At 48.0% G+C, this 20,660-nt stretch overlaps 1 protein-coding gene across 3 annotated transcripts in view; it reads left to right on the top strand.

The window, feature by feature from the left end:
* The window catches only part of LOC149365052 (uncharacterized), a 347,207-nt gene that overhangs the window by 217,910 nt on the left and 108,637 nt on the right, over positions 1-20,660 (top strand). For all 3 annotated transcript variants that reach the window (XM_089575127.1, XM_089575126.1, XM_089575128.1), the window contains one exon: positions 19,118-19,192. The gene's annotated coding sequence lies outside the window, so the exon portion shown is untranslated. The remainder of the gene's footprint in view (positions 1-19,117; positions 19,193-20,660) is intronic.

The raw sequence follows: 20,660 nt of genomic DNA on the forward strand, positions 1-20,660 counted from the left end.
TCTACTTTAATTTTTTTTTCTCAGTATCCCTTTAACGCGCCAATTTTAATAGTTCTAGCTTTTATTCTGCGTACAATCGCGTTAAGTTTCGTTGCATTGGCTACTACAAAAGTACCGCAAAGAAAATTTCTGGAGCAATGCCGTTTTTGCTCCTGCCAAGGCGATCCAATGCATCGCTAAAGCGGAAGAAGAAAGGCGAGCGAACCGGTTACGTGTGGGCTGCCCAAAACCTTTTCAAAGAGTGCGGCCCGTCAATGGGATGTGATACGCCGGTGTTGTGAAGCATTTAATGCTGAGACCCAATTTTGGCGATGGAACATAACTCATTTCTTTTAATGGTGATGTTGAATGCCGGGCTCCACTGCGTTAATTTTGACCGTGTGATGCGACTTGGTAAAGACAACTGCCACCCTCGCGTTATTGCGGAAAATTCGTTATTCTCGCCAGCTATACCTTTATTGTGCAAGGATCCTACACGGGGTTCCGCCTGCTTGCTAACCGCCATAGCGTAATACCCGCCGTTTAAAAATTAACAAGTCTCTTCCGTCCTCATATAACCTCGGCAAGCCCTGTGACATCCCATCTCCGCAAACGATAGTGGCCAGCTCCAGTCTCCAGTGGTAGCTTGTTAGTCATCTGAGCACTCTCTGCTTCGTCGCAGGGGCGGTCGCCGCCTTGGATTCTGCGCCGTCGCTTGGGACGGAGTGTCGAGGGTCAACTGACACATTCTCATATGACTGAAAACCTGAGTGTAGGAATTTATACGGATTTATATGTCCATTTTAATATAACTTGCGACCTGTTTGTATTTGCCGGAAAATTTATTCATTCTACTGTGTTATTCTTGCATATTTTTATTTACCATCCCCTCCACCCACCCCTTTTCTATGTAATAACCTGAAGAGTAAATAAAATGAAAATCAAAATGATATCAACGGCCAAGCATTGCAAGCCAAGGTGGCGTATAGTATACTTTGTGCAGTACTGCCGGAAGTTTCCGCAGTTTTTCTCTGCTATATTACAAAAATTTCACGCTGAACTGAAATCACGCGTATTCTAGCGCACTAATGACGAATTGCAATTCGAAGGCTTCGACTAACTGCCCTTCTTAGGCACCCGCACCGATCACTTTTAAAGATGTGGGCGCCACAGTTCGACATTGCCGCATTTGCGCGCCATTATTCTTGCCACTGATGGCCACTGTTTGCACCATAAGCTTTCCAAGGGCCACAAATAGCGACCGAATTTCTAAACAATCATCGTTACACACCATTGCCCGTGCAGCTCAGCAGCATTAGTCTAATGGCACCCCTTCATCTATTATGCAAATAATATGGTCGAAAGTAGTGGCTGAAGCGCAATTTTATTCCTGTGCTCGTTTCAGCATAGCGTGCAAAGCCGGTAATTGTCTTCTAATCCAAGCGACAGCCGACTTCGGCCTCGAGCCAATTGTTACTGACAACCCCCTGGTACTTCCTTTCTGCTAATGACGGCAACGGACTGCTTCATGAGAGCTTAAAGGACGTAAGAGCGTTTAGTCTCTAAAGCCAAGCAAGCGTAGATGGGCGAGAAAAAAAAACCACTCTGCTCCCGTTCCGTTCCTATCATACAAAGTATCGACTGGTGAATAATGCAGAATTATTGATGGCTCTTTTGTAAGAGAAACTCAGGAGCTATTTGGGCCTGGCGTTTGTTCCGACGAGACCGACCATGATCAAAATTTGTTGAAATTCAGCACTTGCCGCCTTTACGCTTCGTTTATAACGCGACAGCGCTATGCTCCCATTCAGCCCAAAAACCGCAGTAATTTTTGGCGTTGCCATGTCGTAAAAATCGCGATTGGTCGAGAGGGTCTTGACGTCACACGTTGAGCTGTGGAATGAAAACGACTGAACTTGAGTCAAACTGTAATTATGAGGTTGGAGCATGACTCTAATGTCATTACGACATGAAGGGGTGTAAATTGCGTGAATTAAGTTGAAAATAAATTTGGCGTAATTAGTTCGACATCGAACCTATGAACCTTGGGTTGCGAGTCGGATACGCTGTTCTAGGCCCCTTAGGCACGTCTGTTCGACTTAGTAATAGGGAGATCGTGAGTGTGTTGTGTCCTATCACGTGGTCTGGTATGCCTACTGATGTATGCAAATGAATGTGTATAATTGGAAAGAGGTACTAATTAAGAAAGGAAGTAGCAAATAACCATTAACGCTGTCGTCTCACACCCTTAAGGCGCAGCTTAAGTGTCCCCGTGAACGTTCGTGCGCACGTGCGTACGAGCTCACACTTGCGCGTCTGTGTGTTTATGTGTCCGCGTGTGCGTGCGTACGCTTAGTCATTAGTGACGCTCTCAGTCGCGAAATTCTGTTGTCATTAACCCCTGAGTCAAATAATACACTTCTACACGCACTAGCGAACCCACAATCTCGAGCGAAAGTTGGCGAGCCCTTTCCGGCGACTTTTCATGTCCACGCCCTCCTCCGTTTAACGCTCCTGGTGAGTGTTCCTATTCAGAAATAGGTATTGGTTAGATTGGTTAGACGTCACGCAGCTCCCATAGCTGTGCCACGTCAACCCTGTCTCTCCTCCGGTGAATCAGCACCCCCTTAAGTTGCACCGCCTTAAGTACAATAGAACCCACGTTTGCTCGCTGTAGAAGTGAAAACAGAGATGAATGGCGAACACGGTCAAATGATTTCGCAAGGTCGATCTGAAGCAGAGCAAGCTGCTCATGAGAGCTGGAGGAATATTCAAGAATATTACACTCAGTGTAAACATTATTTTAAATGGAGCAGCCTCTCAAACCGCACGTCTGGTGAGATCCAATTAATACCAACATTGCGTATTGCAGGAAATTTGATAAGACTTTAGCAAAAACTTTGTAATCCACGTTTTGACAATGTAATGGGCCTGTAACTTTCTACGGAGCGCAGTTTTCGTTCATCAGTAGTTTTCGGAATTAGCACTGTGTGTCTTTTTGTAAAATACCAAGGAAGGGCTCCTATATCGAACCCCACCGTGAAGACCCGCACAGGACGGGAGTGAGAATAGATTTAAAGGCCTTGTAAAATTCGCCTGAAATCCCGTCAGGACCAGGCGTTTTTGAGACCGGTAACTGATCGATTGCATCTTCTACCTCTTCCTGCTTGAAAGAGCCGCTAATAACAGAACAATCGTCCCGTGATAAAGGGCTCAGTAAGGTGCTAAAATGCGGCAAAATTTCTGAATTATGCGCATCAAAAGAAACACTAAACAAGTCTGTCTCATAATAGTATAATAATAGTCTGTGTGTAATAGAGTTTTGCGTGACAGTAACATGCACGGGTTCCCTGTTTTGGGTAATATGCTGGCGATCTTGCATTTTTCTGCATTGACAAGCCCAGTATTGATAATGTGTTGCCCACGATAAATCGGTTTGGCATCGTTTGTGGTGCTCCAATGAATCGCTCCAAAAGTTCTGGCCTATGGTTTGGTTCATGGGGCACAACTCCGCCCCTGTACACTGGAATAGAATGGTCTTCTGTGCCTCCTAAATATCTTGGTGTTCCACTTCATGCCTTCAAATCAAGTGCGCAGTGCTGGAGAGAGCGAGTTCCGGCCGTTGAGCGTTATGCTCAGACCTTTGTCCCGCATCGGCTTTCTATTTCTTGGTGGAGCCCAGGCTTGCAACACCTTTCTGGCACGTAATAAATTACGTGCTCCAGGTCCTTCACTGCGCCAGACATTACATACATTACAGACATGTATATATATATATATATATATATATATATATATATATATATATATATATATATATATATATATATAAACGTAATTCGGTTGACACACGGTAGAAAAACAACAACTTTATAATATATATATATATATATATATATATCGTTTCTGTACATAACCATGTGGAATAAATACCATGGCAGGAAAAAAGTGTTGTGCAAGGTCATGAGCCAAAGCCAGGCAATAAAGAAAAAAAAAGAGTTAGCTTAGCCATTATCACGCTCGGCTGCGGAACGGAAGGATGGTGGTTCGAATCCCATCATGCACAAAGATTTTTTTTTTCGGTCTGACTAGAAAAGCGTGACACCTTCTGTCGACAACCTTCTGTCGACAACGATGAGGCATTAAAGGCTTTCGCCTTAATAAGTAGACCAGCGGAAGCTCACCCTACAGGAAGGCCGCAGAATGGGACAGATCCCAGCGTGTCTCTATAGCAGCACGCCGTGCGGGAGGCTGGGGACGGTGACTGGTGGTTGGGGGCTGACAATTTAACCAGGGTTAAAAGTCGTAACGCAGCGCCCCCTTTATTTTGTCTCATACACCATCCCAGAACGACGCGCCCGCTGACTGATCCCACCCATCTGCATAATCATCGTTCACACCAGACGCCCCCCTCTGCTCGTTTCCTTCCTTTGGCACCATTTCTGTGTCTTCATTTTTGGGGCTTCATCTGATCTCTTTCTTTGGTTCTTTTTCTGTGTCGTTTTTTCTCCGCGCGCGCGAAGTGCGACCGCGCCTGGGGCGACACGACTTGGCTGCGAGACATTACGGTAATTAACCGGAGGCGTTCACGCCACTCAGAAGAAGGCGCAGGTGTGCGAGCGAGCGCTGCGACCGAGCGAGTTAGTTCGCTTGCTTGCTCTTTCTTTTTACCTTTGCCTGGCGACGTTCTCCAACTTGTACCTTGTGCCTGTAACAGTGTATTTGTATTCGGCACCACTTGCCGCGGTCCGCGCTTGCATTAGCATAGCCTCGGTTATTAGCGCACCGGCCGATGGGGAGCAGCGTTCGCGAGGGTGAGAAGGAAACCTGTTCGTTATGCGCGGACCGTTCGAAGCCCTGTGCACGCGGCTGGTCTGTCTCGTACGCCGCATTCCGAGCACAGTCATGAAAGAACCGGTGCACCGGATATGCAGCGGCCTTGATCTCACTCACGGCGGTTGAATGCAATCATGTGTTACATGTCTGGCTCCGGCAAACACGCTTTGCTCACACTTCTTTAGAGGCTGCATGGAGAAAGAAAGATGTAACTAGCCAACTTCGCGAACAAGAAAAATTGCGCTTTCTTACGTGTTGTTTGTCAACATGCGTAAACAAGTCGGAGTTGAAGTTGGGTTATGCCTCATCTTCTGAATCATTGGTATGGAAGCAACGACTGCGAGATGACGGCTTCTAGATGTGTGCTTTTTAAACCGGAGACATAATGGTTGTGAAAAGCTTTATTAGTGGCGGAGCCCTTATAGTTCTTATTTCAGAGGTAGGCTGGCTCCTGGTCGTGGATGGGGGCCAGCAGACCGTGTCTGACGGCGGCCTTCTCCGCCCACTGCACCAGCCTCAGTTGCGAGGCCGGGTCGGAGAAAGAGTCCACGACCTCCCACCCCTCCAAGTCCGCGCGGGCTCACTGCGCCGGTAGTCGCAGTCATCGGACAGTTCTGAAAGTAATCGTTTTGGTGATGGTTGCCTCTATTGTGCTGCAAAAACTTGTTAGACGTAGTTCTGGCGAATGATTTCCTAAAGAATTTCCCGCAAGCAATCACCGCACTCGTTTCTAATGTCCCGACTATCGGCATGTCAAGAGGGCCGTATGGACTATGTTTCTATTGAAGTTGATGTCAAGTGCCTGGTGGTGCACGGACTGACTTTTGCGTTTCATTCAGAGTTCGTGGGTGATTGCAAACTAATTTCATTGAACCAACAATGATGGCTTCTTTTCTGTTACGTTGCTACAGCTAGAAGCAATATGAAAAAGAACACGCAATCCCGTGGCGATACGCGCCGATCGCGCTCTCCTAGCTGTTCTAAAGACTGGAGGCAGTTCCTGTCGTGCTTTCGTGCAGTTTCCTTTATAAAGTGTTGTGAAAGTTTTGCGCACTGAAGTTGCCGTTCGATCTGTACTATGCGTACCTTGCTTTTAAATTTGGAGGATTGCTCTTAAAATTCTCATTGGCCTAAAAATTGGAACACATGGTCCGTCATCGTTGTGAAAGGCTGTAACTCCAATTTTTGAAGCAGGCACAGGCGCGCGATCGGTCCGCATCGAAACGGGCTCGCGTGTTCCCTATCACAATTCTTCTGCCTGCACCTTTAGTTCGGTCATTAAAATAATCAAACCAACGTTAGTCTACGCCACACTACCCCCTCCTTTCAGGTACTCTGCAGTGCGCGTCAACCTTGTGCAGAGCTCTCGACCGGCGCACTGAGCAGCAAAGTGATACGTGGCCGCAGCTTCTACATTCAGGACACAACACTTTAAGCGAGTGAGGAGCCACATAGACCCAGAGCCGAGCTGGCGCGGGGGGCGCCTTAATTCAAACTCGTCAGCTGCAGTCAGAATTTTCGCGCGAATGGCTAGTACTGTCACAGGTTGAGTGTTCTGATGATGTCATCGTTCTCTTTCGTTTGCATTTATCGGACATGTGTATATATGCTCCTGATCATGCAATAAATCCCCAGTTGAAAGTTAGCGCATGTCGTTCTTGTTTTGTGCACCATATTTCTTTTTAAGTATAGACCACCAACATGCCCAAACTTTGCTTCGCTTTTTGTTGTCCACAGAGCATTGCTCCAAAGCTCGACGCACATTGATTTGGCGAATTCGTTACACATTTAATCATGATTTGATTGATTGATTGATTGATTGATTGATTGATTGATTGATTGATTGATTGATTGATTGATTGATTGATTGATTGATTGATTGATTGATTGATTGATTGATTGATTGATTGATTGATTGATTGATTGATTGATTGATTGATTGATTGATTGATTGATTGATTGATTGATTGATTGATTTTTGCCGCCAGGGGCAAGCATAGAAATAGTAAATGGGCGTTTTCCCGCACGCGCCGCCACGGGTTCTACAAAAGGTCGACGCGCGCACTGTCCTTCATGAGCGGTACGCATGGTTGAATCGCGACACGCCTGGTGCCATCGATGCGTCTCAGGTATGCGCGGGCATCGACATCACCGCCACCTTATCCCATGCTGCCAAACCAGGCACACGCCAGCCCATTCACGCTAGCTATCCCAGAAGCGAAGCGACGAGTTCGAACCTGACCCCGTGTCCGTGTTTCGGCCGGCTTCTGGCGAAGCGGATACAATCCGCGGACACTGGCACTGGTGAGGGCAAGGATCTGCCGAATACGCTGCGGCCTCATCGACTCCCATGGGGAACGCTTATCCCGCGCACGCTTCGACCGCTTAAAAGCTCCGCTTCTGCCCATGCCTGCCGTGTCCAGGCGCGCAACGCTCCCTGCAAATCGCACGCGGCGAAAGGCGGTCGCCGAGGGGTAGCCAGCTTCCAATCGACGCTCAATTAAGCTTGCGCAGCACGCCTCCAGGGGGCTGGCAGCTTTTTTGGCGTTCGCCCGGCGCGCGCGGCGGCGATAGTTTAGCGCCTTCCACCTTCGGCTCCTGGTCGAAGCTGGTCGTTACACGCGTCCCCTAATAGCTGCTGCCGGTATGGAAAGCGGGTCGACCCAGAAATGCTCGCGTTTGTTTGTTTGGTTTCCTTCCTTCCCTGACTTCAGGCTTGTTTGCCAAACACATTGGCATCGTCGTCGGCGTACGAGCTGCGACAGTAGGGACTCATGGGCGCTAACTCGACGCGCTAAAGACAACAAAATGCTGATAATTAGTCGGCTGCAGCTCTGGATGGAGTACGAGAGCGCTCCTTTTGGGCTGTGCGAACTGCCATGCGTGGTAATTAACGGCGTTGGTTGGAAGCTCGCCGGTTCTGCTTCTGCGTCAGCTTCGCTCCGCCGATGCAGTCTGATGCAGCGTGCTTTCGCGAATATACGTACCTATCAGGTGACGCTATGAGCACGAGCATGCTCACTGATGCCAAATGCAATTGGCGGAATTTGTTGCTCGGAGGTTTCTTTCTGTTGAGAGTGTATGCCTTCCGCAAAATGCGCTTGGTTCTCTTATTATTGTTGCTGGGGTGATCATGGTAGAGGTGATGGTGGCCGTTATGTTCTGCGTATTGTTTAAAGTATATAGTACATATCTATTCGACACCGTGATTATGTCCGTTGATTCCGCCCTGTATACATGTCGATGCGCACTATTCACTACATGGTGCTCTGCACTCGGGAGCTCCAATTTAGAATTAATAATGTTGACTTTATTTTTCAAATAAATCACTTTGTAGAAAAACCACTTCGGTGCCCAAGGCCGCGGGATCAAATTCCGGAAAGCAAAATTTGCTATGTGCTGCGCGTTTCCAGTGCGCAGGTGATCGAAATTAATCCGGATCCCTCTACTACGACGTCCCTAATAGTTTGCATGCAGTTTTGGACCGATGACCTCCACGTACCATACCAAACTAAGTGCGCGCGAAAGCAACCGAGCACAGCCGTACACGAGGGAAGTAAGCGCACCACCCTGCGCTGTATTCACTACGCATTCATGGATGTTGTACCTCAGAAAGTGATACTATCGCTCCTGCGATCGTTATTCTTTCCTAAATTGGCCAGGAAACGGTGCGAGTGAATGCGGAATGCTGCGTGCGTGCTTACTCCTGTCCTCGCCTACGCGATCTTTACAGCGCTGGCAGAGAGAGAGAGAGAGGGAGAAAGAGAGAAAAGCGTAGGTGGCGCTGTTGAAGGTAGCTGCTCTGCGCAGATAATCGCACTGAAGAAGAACAAGGTAGGAACGCTGGGGCGAGACCATAAGGAGAAGGGCAGGCGCGGGCGAACAGCCGAGGGTTTAGCGGCCGCGGTGTTGGCGGCCGGGGAGCGCCGTCCTGCAGCCCCGATGCCATTCATCAGCCCTAATTGCCGCCACACCCAGGCCCGAGAGCTGAGCTCCCGCTGCGACGACGACGACGGGAACCGCGGCCGCCGCGAAGAACGCGCGGAAGGCGCTTCCTCCCACCGCCACAGCTTGCGCGCGGGTTCTCGGTGGGCACCGGGACCGGAGGCGACGACCTGGCTGAAAGCGCGGAAGATGGGAATGGAGTTGTGGGAGGGCTGTGAGGTTTCGGAAGGGGGGGAGAGACGGTGGCGGGGACAGTGAACATGCCGAGGCAGTAGGAACAACGCGTGGAGCTACGTACAGACACGCTCACCTGAGCGAAATGCCAAGAGGAAACGGGTATAGATCATGAAGTGGAAAATGTCGCTGTAGGTAGCAGTACCACACAAACTTGAACAAGAGGGGGCAGAAAGCGTCAGTGCGGCGATCAACGCTTCGTTGGTAAGGCTTCGTATTTGCCATGACAAGTACGCTTGTCGAATCGTTGGTGAGCGGTCTGCCAACCATCCGCCGTGCCTAGTGGCTGATCCCGGTGGTAACGGGCGGAACGGCGAAAAGGAATAGGATCGGAATAGCATCATTATACTATCCCGACTTCCGCAAGCGGTTACAGAGTGCCCCCCTTGATGATGGTAGCGGGTGCAGCAGGAGTTATTGCGGTGTAGCTTCTGAGTTGACACATATCTGCTTCCCTCCCAGCGTTGATTTGAGGCGGCAGAAACAATACTGATGAATTGGTTCGAGCAGCGCCCCTCGCACTTCTAAGCTCTCAGATAGTATGAGCAACGTTCATATTTTCCTGCATAAATATTGAGCATATTCTGCGTGCCGCACACTACAAGTGTTCAGTAAAGTAAAAACAGCGCTAAATTTTACACAAACCACACAGAAAGACTGACAGGACGGACGCCCGTCCTGTCTGTCTTTCTGTGTGGTTTGTGTAAATTTTAGCGCTGTTTTTACTTTCCTAAACACAATGTCACACCAACTAGCCCAGCAAAAGGTACCGTTAAGCACACTACAAGGTTTGCAAGCAAGTTTGGTGGTTGACGTCAGAGACCCGCTGATGATATCAGCATTGGTGACTTCGTGCTTGTGTACGTTGAAATTGTACTGTAGCAACTGTGGACACTTGCAAGTCACGAAGATTTCCCATCGCTCTTGAAAGATCAAACACCAAGACGGGATTCATTACCTCCAGAGTGATTGTTTCCCTGGAGCTGAGGTATATCTTTAATGGTATGCCGAAGACGACGAAGTCCCGAATTTTTTCCCCGAGAAGTTTGCCATAAGACATGGGAAGAAGGGAAATGGGTTGTATGAGAAAGGAGTGAAGGCTAATTTTGCTCAGATAGCCGCAAAGGTTGCCGGTGTAGCGATTGTGTATGGCCCACTTTTTGTAATCGCAATCGCGGTTCCGCCGCAGGCCTACCTCCCTGCAACTTTTTTCGCACAAAAGCCGCGACTGGGCACGTCTACAACAAGCGTCGCACATAGCACAGGTCTCATGAAGCGCCACATTGAAACCACTTATCAGTCACTGGCAGATGTTTGTCACGCCTTCGATGACGTAGTACAGAAGGGTTCAGAGCCGCTGCTGGAATACGGCGCTCGGATACCTCCTCCTCCTCCTCAGTAAGACTTAGGATAAGAGAGCTCAAACTTTTGATTGTGATACACGGGACAAGAAAGGCTAGGCTGCAGTAATTAAAGCCTCCTCTTTACAATTCTGGAATTTAAGTCTATGGTCGCCCGCTCGTAGTCCATGTAAACGCTGGATCTTCTGAATGGATAGTGCTTCAGACTATTTTGGACGTTGCGCATAAAGCCATACCTATATTTGCTATTAGACAAGCCAGCACGTTTTATGTAGATTCTATGTAGTGTCGCTCACTGACAGGCGGCTCCGACTGCGCATATACCGCTGCTGTTATCTTTTCCATTATATCTAACTCGGAAGATAAGCATAGCCCTGTTTTGAGTGCGTGTTTTTGCGCGTGTTTGTGAGTGCGTGAGTCCGTTTGGCCGCCGCCTTTCTTCCGTCCGGGCGGTCGCGAAGGTAACGCTTTCCATAAACGATGCGTTGGTGAAAGCCACTCCCATCCGAGTCACGTATGGAGGATACTTTGGCGACTCCACCACTCCTGAGCAACTTTAGGCTCAGCACTTCGGTTGTCCAGCCCTCTTTTCTATTTCTCTCCCTCTGCATCCAGGCTTCACTGTCCCCCAAATGCCTGCTCGGACGCCACATTGAAATTTTGTGTATGGCCGGGGAATAGCGTCGCGTGTCATGGCGCCTTAAAATGAGGACGCAGGTCGACTTCACTCCACATTCTCCGCCTGATTTTCTTTTCGTACATTTTGTGCTGACGCTGCGCGCTCTATAAATGCCTTCTACGGCCCAGGGCAGGTCTTTCTTACCAGTTTTCAACGCACTCTGTTCAGAGAGGGCAGCGGTATAGTCGAACGTTAAGCAAAAGAGCTGTGTCTATAAATTCAAAAATTAAGAAAATAAACAGAGGTTGAGAAATTCTCAATAGCGTTCTTTATATGTGTCCCGCATTTTAGCAAAAATCTGCCCTACGGACGATGTTCCTATGTCACCGTCAGAGCCAAACTGAAGAGAAAATATAAAGTGGAAATATCGAACGAAAAATGAAAGAGCAAAATATCTGACAGGCGCCAGCAGATTTGAGAAAGCGCTGTTTTTAAGATCGCTCCTGGCGCTGAGCAGTGAAAAAGCCGGCTAAACAAATAAAAACTGCGCTGAGATTTACGCCTGCTCTGCAAATCTCGACGTGTTCGGTAGTCACGTCGGCCATAACTCGAACCTTTTTTTACGTATTTACATTTCGTGCGAAATAGTTTTTCTTCGACGTCATTCTTTTTTTTCCTTCTCTTCTGTCTCTATGAATGTAGATTTAGCTCCGCTGTATATTTACTTCGGGTCTTTGAAGTGCCGACAATTCATTTTCTATACTCTTTATCTTGTGCACCTTTCAAAAGAGAATAATAACAAGAAAACGGCTCGTGGTCATTCGGAGCCTGCATCGCGAGATGGGAGCGTGCGAATGGCCTCGGTACCGTGGTCAGAATTCGCGACCATCTCGCAGCCATTTTTCGGTGTTTGCCTTTGCGCGTCGTCTGCTCGCGCGTCGTCGGGTGCATCGAGCAGACGACCTCGGAAGCAAACAATGGCGGGCGTGAGTTTCACTTTGCCTCGAGGCTTCGCGCGTGCCGAGAAGAACGGTCTTGAAATGCGCGATGCCAACTTCGCCATTTATCTTTCCCTTCTGTCTTTTGCACTGCACTTTCTTCTATATCTACCACAATTTCTTACTTTTAGTGATTCCGCCTGTCTGCGGTCGCACTAGTGTCCTCCTCAAAGGTCACGTTGTTGTTGCCCCGAAGCACCGGTCTGAAATCGAAAAACAATGTTTTCGTGGCTCTGTTTTCGATAAGAGGCTGTGATTTTTTTTCTTTTGAGGGGGGGGGGGGGGGGGGGGGGAGGGGGGGGCGAGCTCTATGGCTAGTGGCATGCTCACGCACCATCCATTGTACTCGGCATAATGAAGCTGTATGCTGCCTGCGTATTAAGCTGTCAGCTGCACTTTATTTGATGAGTCAAACTATAACAGCGGGTTGTTCCTGCTGTGATCTGGCGATTGCCGAGACGACCATAGGAAAATCACACGGAACACAATCTCCTAAGTGCCTCTGGTCCCACGATGTTTTCGAAAACCGAACAGCGCAAGTCTGATAGTCAACTACAAAAATGTCCGCTTACTGAGATTTAGGAGGCCGTCGAGAAGCCACTGCTGATTGCGGGATTTAATGGGCAGACTTTTACTGCCAGATACTGACTTGTTAAGGATATTTGAAACTATTTACGCTTCACTGCACCTTCCAGCGATAGGCCAGAGAAGCAATGTTCCGGCGTGTCCTACTTGGTTACTTTCTGCACCAGAATGGAGAAAAAATGTGTGGCACTATGCACCATTTTTCGTGTCTTCCATCTATTTTCAATCCGCGCGTTCTCGAGCAAAGGAAAGTAATAACATTCGAGAAAAATGATTTTCTTTCGGAATAAAGTTTGCAAACACTAGCTTTCAGTGAGACAGCAGCGTGTTTAATTAGCCGCGACTTTAGTATAATCTCAATTTACACCTATCTCTGTGTGAAAAGGGTCTCGCGCAGACAGCGTCGGCTTAGCAGGATACCGTGACAAAAAACTCCTGTATTCACCCGCTTTGCGCAGACAGTGTTGCAATGGGTGGTCCTGAGCCATAAATCTGAAAAATGGGCCGATGATGGAGCGCTGCTGATGACTTGCCATCTGAGTTCACGTGGCCCGAATGGGCCTGGAAGCGTTGTTTACCGCTCCAAGCTTTCGGCATTAGGATTACAAGGATTAGGGACCTCGACGAAAGCCGCCGCGAACACGCAGTCGTAGCACGCAAGCGAACGCGTGAGGACACGAAGCAACTAACAGAGAACGCGGTAAGAAAGCGCGACCTGTGTTTATTTGTAACGGGTGGCGACGCTGGGTTCAATTTTGGCGTACCTTGTTCGGCGCATGCATGATGCATGTTTTTCGCGACACCGCTTTGCATTGGCTAAAGAGCCGTCAGAGATTGCTGCTTCTAAATGCAGTGCGATTTATAAAAGGGACACGCAAACTTTCTGGGTGGGCGGGGGGTCTTCATTCTTGGCGAGCGCCTCGTTCATGCGTTTTTAACCTTTGGTGCGCACTTCCTCGCCCGTGCATGCTAGTAAAACGACATGATAGGCTGCCCTCAGAGGCCGGCGGCGATGCGCATAGCGCCATCGGGCAGTCGGAGACATGCTTCGGGGTCACACATAGCGAGGTCGCCGTGCCGCACTACTTACCGCACTACTTACCGCACTACTTACCGCTACTTACATGCTCGGGGGGGGGGGGGGGGGGGGGAGGGGATGGTCATTTGGGGTGATGCAGAAGAAATGCGAAAACATTCTTTTTTAACTGTCCAATCTATTTCATTTCTGATTCCATTCAAATTCCGACCTCGAAACACGCAAAACGTGACACATTCATAGATCGCGGAGAGTCCTCATACCACTGGTGGAGCATGAGCGCTGCGGTTAAGCGGTTAACAGGTGGCCGTTTCGAGATCAGGCACCGGTGGGGATGAAAACGGCTGAGCAGCGCTAACAGATTGGACACAGACACCGGTAAGGCTCATGAGACCCACATTGCTCTTCCCGAGCAACACGAGAAGGAATAGTTCTCGCAAGCTCCATGTTTTTCGCACGCAGTTCTCCGGCAGGTTGTATATTTTAACAGTACGCCTGCTGTTGTCCGAATCATCTACTTCTCAAACATTATTTTTTTGCTCACTCATTTTTCGTACGGCGTCTCCCTATTTTCCTCTACAAGGGGAGAGGGTGAGAGGGGCAGGAAGAGAGGCTGTGAAAGACAGTGAACTCAGAACTGGAATAGATCGGTGAGTGAAAAAAGCATGCTATGGCATTTCCTCCACATCAACATAATTGATCATAACTAAAATTTTTATTCTCGTTTTGACGGCGCCGACATAGTTAATGCATCTAAACTGTCGCCTCCACCCCCCCCCCTCCCTTTCCTTCCACCTCCTCTTGTTTTTACTGTAACACGATAGCTTCCATAATATAAAGATAACGCATGATATCTGATGTGTCACTGCAAAATACGACGCTCTGTATGTTCCACATCGTTGAGTTAAATATGATGTCCGCTATTCAATCTCTAGCTCCCTAATTGTACGCTAGCTTCAAGTGTCGGTAGCAGCATGGAGGAAAAATCTCAAACCTCTTTCATGACCCGACTGATGAACCAACGCTACACAGTGAGTTGTACAGAAAAACATCATAACATTCGAAAAAATGGACATATAGCCCCGCCTACACTACGCCGTCAATACAACATAAAATCATGGCCACGGTATTCTTACACCGTGATCATGGCGGATTTTACGTGCACGCTGCAGCGGATTTACGACAGCAACGCTAAGCAAGACAAGTTAGGACTCCTTTCAAGTTCCTCTGTCGCAATTAAAGCGGTCACTGCATATCCGCTACCTCCAACCCTCTTAGCCGAATGCTCTTGCGAAGTAAAGGCGGAGTCCTCTAGGCAGAGCACGATGGAGTTGCCTGAAAGGTTTATCTCCGTCGGTGATCCTGCTGGTGGTTGCCTCACGTTGGCTTCACTATAAAGCTCACTGAAAGTCCGAGAGACAGCGAGTCAATGACGCAAATCCGGATAATGAAGCTGCTAATTAAGGCGCTCCGATGCTGTCGCGAGGATTAGGCCTTATCTCGGAGCGCCCTTGTACTGGCCACGCAAGGCAGCAGAGCTTAAGCGCTGAATGTCTGTCGCGGTTTAAGCGACGCGATAGTGAGTCCACTGAAATTAGAGCTGAAACGGGTTGCATCCGCCAACGAAAGGGCGGAGCTTCGAGAGGGAAATGGTTATAATAGGGGCGTGTATTGCAAAAGTAGCCAATAAAGCAGCTCCTTTTCAAGAAGACAGCGAGCAAGGAGAGCAAATTCATAATTCATCATTCACCTTTCATGCTTCTTTCTGACAGCCTTGCCAGTGGTGACTTTGGCAGTGATGAGGCTATTAACATTGTATTTTTCCTATACGCGCGGGTAAATGTCCTAAAGCAAGGTGTTCAGTGCAATTGAACACCTTTAGATTCACCTGTTCACGAAGCGCTGGTTCCTGGAGGGTCAACAAGTCCTAGCACCTCTCATGTATTGCTCTGCTTCCGGAATGCGTCGCCCTTAAGGGACAAAGACTAAAATTCGAAAATAAAAATGGCGGTTCATTTAGCGTGGCAAGGCCAAATGCAAATTAGGTGCGCTAGCAGTTCGGTTTTCGCTTCGATTTTGGTTTACTTTACAATCATACATCGCTGAGGGTCCTCGCACCACTCCTGACGCAGTGGTACAACAGTTAGGAGATGCGCCACTGCATTGAGGTGGCAGATGCTGCCACCGGTGGGGCTTGCGAGACCCAGGTTGCTCTTCCCGAGCAAGCTCTTGGGGCCAATCAATAACTGAACTCCCACCTGCCGCCGAGCTCTTCAAAGTCGCAGAAGAACCGAACAAACATCGTCGAAATCGGAGCATGGGGGCTCTAGTGTTCGCGTTCTAAATGAACTGAAAATAACGGCGAGAAATTGCTGGGTAGCAGCTTTTACTTTGTCCGACTGGTAGGAAAGAAAGGGAGAAAAACGTTTATTCTCCGACCCTACAGTCCGGGTTGCCCTCTCAAGTTGGACCGTCTAAGCCCATATCGCCCGACACGTGGGCGATATGGGCAACCAGCAGTGGCCACAATATTGGGCGGAGTGCAACAGTAGAAGTGGCCTAGCTCTCACAAGAATAGTTACCTGGGTGGGTAGTCAGATTGCCAACTGCGTTCGCACGTATGCAGGTCAAATGTAATGAAAAAAAAAATACTGGGCAACACCTGCCACCATTCCGTTTCAAAAAGGACGCTCCTAACATCCATCCGTCGATCCCAGTTTAAGCAAGCGCCTTCCTTCCTTCTTTTACCATAGCTTTTTCTTTCTCTCTCTCTCTTTCTCTCTCTTATTACCTTCCTTCATTTATCCTGTGCAGGATGTCCAACCGGAATGTTCTCCTATGGCTAGCTTCCCTACCTTTCATTTCCTTTCTTTACCATATGTCTCTCTCTAATTAGCCTGTGTCGCGTGAAAGAGACGCAACTGCGAGTGGGAGAAGGTGCTCACTGGCTGCTTAGACAAACGAGTAATTCCTGGCGCTGACAGAGCTATTTCTTCTGTACCTCCCTACCAGGCACTCACGTGTTTCCGTCCTTGTGAAAGTAAACTTGGAGCCGAGCTGTCACGTTGTATTCAACGAGGCCCCACTTTCTACCGCCTGTTTTTCTGCGTCGGTTTCAAGAGCTTACCAAACCCGCAGATTACCTGTGAGAGTAATTTCTTCTCACACAACAACCTCTTGGGGCGATGCGGGTGTCGATAGTGACGAAAGTCCTTGGAGCATTAGTAGTATGCGGGCGCGTGTGCATGTGTGTGGGGTGCAAGGCGTTAGTAACACTCACCTATTTGTAAATAATGATGATGATGATGATGTATTGTTTATGGTGAAAGAGCGTCTGTGGCCAAAGAGCGCCATGGCATAGGGTATTTTTCTTCTATACTCAAGGTGGGGTCAAAGGCCCATAGAAAACTTGATGAATAAAATCCAGCAGAATGCGCTTCCAAGGCAGAAAAAAAAAACAACGTTAATAGTTAGTGTCCAATTGAGCGCAGCCAAACAGCTATGAAGGTAATATATATGGAATGTTCTGCAACTTTCGTACTCGAACGAAAATTCGCCTGACAGCCGTTTCTCAGGGGTAGTTCATCCCCCAAATCAGATAACCAAGGGGGCTAGCAGGTAGCGGGGTGAGTTAATATCTTGGTGCGCGCTAGTTGGTGAAACATCGTGGAAAGCGGCAGCGCGAAGCAACAAGGATGAAACAGAGATACGAGAACACAGCACAGGCGCTCAGCTACCAACAGAATTTTTATTGAAAGCAGGCCATAATATAAACAATCCAATACGTCACGTGCCCAGTGTCATGAGCAACTATCAATGTGCAACCAGTATCGACGCAACACTCAACTTTATCAATGCAGGCCAGATACCACAGATATCTCAAGGGCGTGCCACCAAACGCGAAAGGGAGGGACGAAGTGCATAAGTGCAGAATGCGTCTTTACGTCATAGCAAAATGAGATTCAACTCGTCGTAGCAAAAGCAGAGACAAAGGAAAACTCCCAGCGTTGACTATTTTACTTTCTTTTCGTGGAGGGTTTTCCTTTGACTCTGCTTTTGCTACGACGAGTTGAATCTCATTTTGCTATGACGTAAAGACGCATTCTGCACTTCCTTCCTTCCTTCCTTCCTTCCTTCCTTCCTTCCTTCCTTCCTTCCTTCCTTCCTTCCTTCCTTCCTTCCTTCCTTCCTTCCTTCCTTCCTTCCTTCCTTCCTTCCTTCCTTCCTTCCTTCCTTCCTTCCTTCCTTCCTTCCTTCCTTCCTTCCTTCCTTCCTTCCTTCCTTCCTTCCTTCCTTCCTTCCTTCCTTCCTTCCTTCCTTCCTTCCTTCCTTCCTTCCTTCCTTCCTTCCTTCCTTCCTTCCTTCCTTCCTTCCTTCCTTCCTTCCTTCCTTCCTTCCTTCCTTCCTTCCTTCCTTCCTTCCTTCCTTCCTTCCTTCCTTCCTTCCTTCCTTCCTTCCTTCCTTCCTTCCTTCCTTCCTTCCTTCCTTCCTTCCTTCCTTCCTTCCTTCCTTCCTTCCTTCCTTCCTTCCTTCCTTCCTTCCTTCCTTCCTTCCTTCCTTCCTTCCTTCCTTCCTTCCTTCCTTCCTTCCTTCCTTCCTTCCTTCCTTCCTTCCTTCCTTCCTTCCTTCCTTCCTTCCTTCCTTCCTTCCTTCCTTCCTTCCTTCCTTCCTTCCTTCCTTCCTTCCTTCCTTCCTTCCTTCCTTCCTTCCTTCCTTCCTTCCTTCCTTCCTTCCTTCCTTCCTTCCTTCCTTCCTTCCTTCCGCGTTTGGTGGCACTTCCTTGAGATGTTTGCTGGTATCTGGCACATGATGGATTGGATTGTGTACAATGTGGCCTGCTTTCAATCAAAATTGAGTGGTAGTTCAGCGCTCGTCCTGTGTTCTCGTGTCTATCGTCCTTGTTGCTTCACGCTGCCGCTTTCCAGGAGTGGGGCGAACACGAACTAATGGACTTATGTTAAAAACAATCGAGTCCTTGTTTTTGTTCTATTTCTTCTTGCTGGCTCGTCCTGGAACACATTGCAACCCCTTATTTTACAGCCACAGAAAAAAACCGGGGCTCCACCCATGATTAATTCGTACCTCTGTCATGTGGAGAGTTGAAACTTGCAAATCGAAATTTACTGCCGTTTCAGGAAAGGTATAGGAATTGGTAAGTTACGATTCACCGTGTCAATTTCCTTGCGCACCGAACGTCCTCTCGAGCTTCATGTCAAAATTATCGTCGTACCTGCAGGATTCAATGGATCCGGCTGAAACTGAAAACAGTTCGGAGCACTGTTTGTATGTAAGTTCGGTTTAAGCCGAAAAAACTGCCATGTTCTCCACCATAGCCGCGGACTGGTGTTGGGCCAGCGACAGCAGGCGCACAAGTGGTGAGGCCAGTGGAAAAACGGAGGCGACAATCTCCGTGGACGTGAAGTGACAGGGTAAAGGCGCCACTAGCTACCTGTAGGCTTCAAGAGTCTGAAAAGAGTTCACCGTTCAGTTTCTACAGCGATTTCTTTTTCCTGTATCTTCGCAGTGGGACCATGCCATGATGAAGAGTCTACCCCAGCCACACCCCGGCCGTCACCGCGTGGATCACTCACGCTGAAAGGTAGCGCTACTCCTGCTATGACCAACGAAGAAAGCTGAATCACACTTATTGCAGCTGTGAGGCCCCGCATGGTTTGCAACTAGTGCATTTTTGCGTCTAGCCTTCCCTGCTGGTGCTAACTTTCTCATTCAGTAATGTCCATGCATGTCTTACCTGTACCTTATTCATTTTCTTATTTTGCTGCCTCGCGATATTTCAAACTTTTTGAGCGTTTTCCTTCTTGAGAGTTCATTATTGTTGTTTTATGTAATTTCTTTATTATATTCGCGTATATTCTATTTCGGTATTAACTAACTGCTATGTATAGATAAACCGCTGTAATTATTCATTTCGAACAAACGCTCCCCTGCCCGGACAGTTTTTTTTTACTTCACAACGCCTTTTGCAACGCTATAATATAGTGTACTGAATTTGCTTCGAGTTGAAATACAAGAGGGATTAAAATGAAGTAGTTGCCAAAAATAATTGAAGTTGCAGCGTATATTCTGCTGTGCTGGACATTATCTGCGGCTCCCTCAACCTGCCCAACCTTCGCCCCTTCCGCCAGGCCTTACTGGAAGCCATGTGGTCATGTTTAACCACTTTTATTAACATGACCACAGATGCTACAATTGAATGGGTGCTGTGATTGCTTCACCGTGCCTACCCTCCCACCTTGAATGCACGCGTTGTGAAGAACAATCGATGCACAAAAATAATTGCATCAGTTCTGCCTTTAAAAGAGTGCCAGCACAGAATGTGTTGTTACGCGCCATTTCATTTTCTTATCAACCTCGGTCAGGCCACTTTCAGCTAATTTTAATATGTTTAACCACCTCTAGCCTCACTTTATAGCACCACCTCAAAAACCAAGAAATCTCCTGCTCTATATCAAGTCACCTGCCAACTGCTGTGTTAGACAAGCGTCGGAAGATTTTACAGAGCAAGCGCTGCTCTAGAGATCGATTTGTAGCTATAGCACGAAGAAGCAACGCGTCACAAGTTTATAAAGGTTTTATTTTAAAAAACCTTTAATGTCCGTTATTCGAGCGCCGACATCCAATATGTCGATTCTTATATAAAGAAATGTATTAATTGAACACCTGGTTTATTTAAAAGCATGTTAGGCACTTTCTGCGGGTTTCAGCTCTGCTCACTTTCCTAAGTTTGCGCCCTCTGGGCCAACCTAACGGTGGTTCTTCGATCGCGAAGCACCGCTAGATGGCATCACTTTGCCTTTTTGCATTGGTTTTCAGCTTCCAGAAAACACTGTCTCCCTTAACAATTTCTTCCAGAGAATCTTAAATCCGTTTTTGAGCCGTGGACTCGGTATGCCGAGAGTTCACTATCGCCGTCTGGAATTATTAAAGACACATTTGCGACTGCTTACTGGAGAATACTAGGCAGGCATCGAGGTTTCTGTGAAACGCTTCCTTTTGTGTCTTAATCCCGCAATCATTCTGACTGGTCTTGCACTCTTTTAGCCTCA

This window comes from Amblyomma mixtum, chromosome 2 (assembly GCF_055824585.1).
Source record: "Amblyomma mixtum isolate Tamu chromosome 2, ASM5582458v1, whole genome shotgun sequence".
Classification (NCBI taxonomy): domain Eukaryota; kingdom Metazoa; phylum Arthropoda; class Arachnida; order Ixodida; family Ixodidae; genus Amblyomma; species Amblyomma mixtum.